We start from the raw sequence: 5,393 nt of genomic DNA on the forward strand, positions 1-5,393 counted from the left end.
CCTCGTTTAACTTCATTTTTTCCTAGAGATATTAACCACCTCCTTTATTTGCCTCGTTCCCAAGTACCTATTACTAATCATTTGCTAAGCTCTACAAGTGTATAGGAAGTGTCTCTCAAGAACGTCAAAGAAAGCAAACAATGAAACTTCTTTCTGCTCTTTGGTTGGAACCATTCCTTCTGTCGTCTTGCTCCAACCCAAACTGCTTCTCTAGGAATGCTGTACAACGGTCATCTTGAGGCTGCCCTTCATCCTGGTAGTTTCACCTATTATAAATTTTGCAAACTGGAAAATCTAAGTTATCTCTAGTGCCCGATGGAGTGGGGGGGGGGCGGGGGTCAGGAAGAAGATCAGGGCAATTGATAGAATAAAGAAGTTGCATTTTCTCGGATTGTCTAAGGGCAGAGTAAATAAATGTGTGATGTTGTTTCATACGTTAATAGAATAAGTACCTTTTTTTAAGGTTTATTTATTCATTTTTGAGAGAGAGAGAGAGAGAGAGAGAGAGAGGACGAGGGGGGGGCAGAGAGAGAGAGAGAATCCCAAGCAGGCTCCACACTGTCAGTGCAGAGCCCGATGTGGGGCTTAATCTCACAAACTGGGAGATCCTGACCTGAGCCCAGATCAAGAGTTGGTCGCTTAACTGTGCCACCCAGGCACCCCTAGAATGAATACTTTTTTTTTTTTTTTTAATTTTTTTTTTCCAACATTTATTTATTTTTGGGACAGAGAGAGACAGAGCATGAACGGGGGAGGGGCAGAGAGAGAGGGAGACACAGAATCGGAAACAGGCTCCAGGCTCCGAGCCATCAGCCCAGAGCCTGACGCGGGGCTCGAACTCACGGACCGCGAGATCGTGACCTGGCTGAAGTCGGACGCTTAACCGACTGCGCCACCCAGGCGCCCCTAGAATGAATACTTTTTAATGTGAATCTCTGTTTATCATATAATTGGACTTTTATTGCAAACTGCAGTTGCATTTCACATATGAGGAAGCTGAGATATACTACTTTTACTTCTGGAATAATTTTACTTCTGGAATAATACCTAATAATATACTACAGCATAATTAAATATTCACTATTTTGTGAATACTGTTCAAGGGCCCTAGGAGACACAGTACAGAAGAAATAAAAGACGGTCTTTTTCCAAGTCCAAGAACGTGAAATCCACGTGTTGAGTATTTGTGGGGTGTGTGTGTGGGTGTGTGTGAATGTACAGGAGTCTGGTTTGACCTGTAGCCTCCTACTGGGTCCATCTCTGTGGTGCAGACCTGCATCTGGAGACTTAGCAAGACCGACCCAACAGAAGTCCACTGATCAGAGACCGAGGAGCCTCCTGGGAAGACATGGACACAGCTCTAACTTGATCCGGTGATAAAATCTTAGATGTCAGAGGGAAGTAGAACTTCCAGAACTACTAACACACCCTCTGCAGATTCCCAGAAGTGTTTGCTGGGTTGGTGGTAACTGAGGTCAGGAAAAACTAAGAACCAATGAAGTGCAGACTTTTCCTCCCGATGTGCCCCCGTCTTTATGTACAAGCCAGTGAGGTCTGGGAGGTTATAAGTTGAAACTTCCCTCTGACAGTCACCGAGAGAGTGGAAAACAACGTGCATTGTCTTCTCTTTCTGTTTAGTTTACAGAACCCCAACATTATTTAGATGGCGACATATTTGGGGCAGGTGAGCCTCTCCTTCCGTCCCACAGATTAAACCATATTTGGTCTAAGCCAGGCATGATAATTCTGTTTTCTCATGATAATTCTATTTGCTCATGAGGGTTTTAGAGTAGTGCGCGGTCCAAGGCTTTTCCCACCAGGGAAGTGAGCTCCCTTATGGCTTTCATGTGGTGGCATGCGCAAGTGATGTTTGCTGTAGTGGCAGCCTCTTTGTGACCATGAGGCAATAAGCCCAAGATGAAACATGGCAAAGCCAAAAGACAGAGAGAGTCTGGGTCTTTGACAACATCTCTAAGTATTGCGCCTGCTCTGGGGCCACCTGGATGCCACCTGGATTCTGCCCTGGCAGCTGAGGCAAGATGGAGCAGGAGTGGGAGATAGGAGAACGGGTGCCAGCCATCCGGAAGTCTCCAGAGGGTCATTTGCTTCACAAAATGTACCCCTCCACTTTCACCAGTTAAAGACCCCACTTGGACTTCTAGGACTCTACTCCCAATTTATCCAAATGCTCCTGCCACTGGAGTAGTTTTCAAGGAGTTCAGGTGCTACATGCCCTCACATGGCAGATGTGAGCCCCTGTTAGCCTGACCCCTGTGAGGTAAGTTTTGTTATTCCATCTTAATGCGTGAGAAAACCGTGGCTTAGAAAGGTGAATTAACTTGCCCAAGGTCAGCCTCAGAGTTCGGAATCCAACCTGGGTTCTCTGCTGCCGAGACCCGGGCTCTGTTCACTGCACCCCAGTTGCTTTCGAGACTAAACTTGACTCCCTCTAGACTGCACGCTTTCTCTTGTTTTCTCAACAATTGACTCAGCCGTTCCTGCCACCCCCAAGGACCCCGTGAGTCCAGTTCAAATCCCAGCATGGGTTTTGGGCTGGGGTTTAATGGAGTCAGGATAAATTCGATGCATTTCACGTAAACTTGGTGAAGAGGAGCGGGCGGCCGTGGAGCGGAGGGCACTGTGCCAGGCGGGGGCCGGCTGGGGAGAGGACAGAGAAGACGGAGGCTCTGCTGGTGGGTGTCCAGAGGAGGACTCCTGTCACGTGGAACTCAGCAGGCTACAACCCAGGCAGGGCTAGGGCACAGCCTTGCACTGGGGGCAGCGTTCCTACCTGGGGCGATTCGGGGAAAGTTTCCCGAAGGAGGCTCTGAAAAAGGAAAATGGGGATTCCAGGCACAGAAAATGCTGGAGCTGAGCCCAGGGCCTGGAGGCCGCAGAGTGTACGGGAAACACTCACAGCAACCAGCTGGCTTCCGTCCCGCCTCTTCTTCCTTGCCAACTCTCCAGCTACTGCTGCCAGATGATGCCCTGATCCATCATCGCTCTGCTCAGACACCTCCCTGGGCTGGTGCCCCACACCTCCAGGAGAACAGCCCAACACTCCATCCTCGACGTTGAAGCCTTCCCTGGTCGGGCCATCTTCCTCGCTCTACTCTCCTTGGCACGGCAGTCCCTGAGTGAGCCCCTTGCCCTCACCTCTGCCCGGCACGGCACCCCACCAGGATACCCCCTCACTGCCAAGCTCTGCCCACTCTGCAAGAGCCCCCTGTCCAAGGAGCCTCCCCTGACTCTTTCACCATCCCCCCACCCCCCACCCCAAGGAAATACTCTTGGTCAAGCTCCTTGACCTCTCCGAGGTTCCGGTTTATCATCCACGGGGTAACAGTAGTTTGTGTCGAGTGCTATGGGAATGTGGGGTGGTAGAGGAGGTGTATTAGATCTCGGATAGCCAGGGCGTGGCATTTGTGGACTCTCCAATATTTTAACATAAAATCAGGCTGTTGTGGTTTTTCCATTGTGCAAGTAACAAAAGCACCTAGAAAATGGAGAAAAAAGTCCCCTCCGGTAACCTCACCCATCCAGGACATTGACTGTAAATGCTTTTGGAAAATGTGTGGCTCTTGCTATACGGAGGCAGATATGACTGGCCACGACTGTTGGAGGCTGATGGGTTTTGTTGTTATTGCGGCTACGTTGAGATATAATTCATATACCATACAATCCACCCATTTGAAGTGTACAATTCGTTTTTTTTTTAGTATATTCACAGAGTTCTGCAACCATTACTACATTTGGTATATTTAGTATATTTTCATCATCTCTATCCGTTAGCAGTCACCTCCATGTTTTATGATTTATGATTTTTATTTTTATTGTTTCTGTTTAACATTATTTTACAAGCATCTTTTCCATTGCCTGGCAATCTTTTTAACTACCTTGTCTGGTGACGGCTAGCAAAGGATTTGGGGTAGGGGAATAGCATGGCCAGGTGTGTTCTAGAATGCTAGCATTGGTGGGGACCAGAGAAACTTGACTGAGGTCGCAGGGCAGAGACGAGGGAGGGACGATGGGAACGAGCTGTGAGGAGGAACCCACCTGAGACACTGCTTCAGGGTGGAGAGGAGCAAAGCTCCGGAAGCAGAATTGGTGACACTACCGATTTGGATGTCGGGAAGGACGGAGGAGGGTGTGGGTGCATTTCCTGGATGAAGGTGGGTGGTAAGGGCAATAACTGAGTCCCAGAAGGAGGAGAGGGCACAGGTTTGGGACAGAGATGAACAGGAGCTTGATTTTAGACTTGCTGGATTCGGAGGCCCTCAGGCTCTGCCAGAGGAGTTGAACATTCTGCAGCGTGGTGCTCAGGTCTGGCGCTCAGGGGTCACTTAGGGCTGCCACGAAAAGGCTTGAAAGTTAAGGGTCTAAGGACCAAGGGTGAAGCCTTAGGAGCCCGAGCTTAGCCAGGGTGGGCGTGAAGGACAAAGAGAGGGCCCGAGGAACATTGGCCTCTGGTGGGGGGAAGGGGGGTGCAGGGTGGACGAGGAAGCGAAGTTACGTGGAGAGGAGGTAGGAGAAGGCAGAGCTGGAGACGTCTGGGCAGTGGCCGGGAGGACAGAAGAGCAGGTGAGGCCAGGGAGCCAGGCGTGCTGGGTGCATGGGGTAGGGGTGCCGCAGAGCCTCAGCGTCCCAGAGCGATCCTTGCCGTCGGGGTGCCGCGGCCCGAAGGGACAGGTCAGGTGGGAACGTATGGCCTAAGGAGGTCTGCGAGTTCAGGCTCCTCGTCCCCTCCTGCGGCATCTCGTCCAGTTTGCAAGGCGAGCCCTGCCTGACCAGTGGGGTGCCCAGGGTTCGGGTGGGAGAGCTCCCCAAGGGCTTCAGATCCTCAACTCGCCGCGCCCGACCGCGGAGTGGCTGGGGGGGAGGGGTGCGGGGCGGGGGTCGTGGCGGGCGCCCCGCCCGCAGACTCCGGGCCTTGTCTCTGAGGCGGCCCGGGCTCTGCGTGCGCCGCGCCGCGCTGCTTGGCAGACAGTGAGACCGCCCGGGACACACCCACAGATTTGGAGCCTTAGAGAAAGTTGGGGAACTTGACTTTGCCAGATAGCGCCACCGCACGACGCCTCGGGATCCATCGCTGGCTCCCGGCCGCGTGCTGCCGAGACCCTCGTGGCCCCGCGCGGGCGCAGACTTGGGCTCGGGAGAAGGGGCGGTGCTCCGCCGGGGGTCCGAGACGGGCGGGCGCCCCGGCCAATGGGCGTCGCCGCCTCCCCGCGGTCCCGCCCCCGGAGCCCGGGTCCCGAGCGCGCGAGCCTGGCGGGTCAGAAGCGGCTGGCGGACGCGCGGTGCGGGCGCTCCGGCGGTGCCCGGCGGCGCCCACGCGGCTGCCCCGCGCCTAGCGCGGCCCGGGTAGGCGACGTCGGGGCCGGGTCGGCCCGGCC

This window comes from Lynx rufus, unplaced genomic scaffold (assembly GCF_022079265.1).
Source record: "Lynx rufus isolate CCGP_SWC_20201006 ecotype Redwood Valley unplaced genomic scaffold, mLynRuf1.p SCAF_28, whole genome shotgun sequence".
NCBI lineage: Eukaryota > Metazoa > Chordata > Mammalia > Carnivora > Felidae > Lynx > Lynx rufus.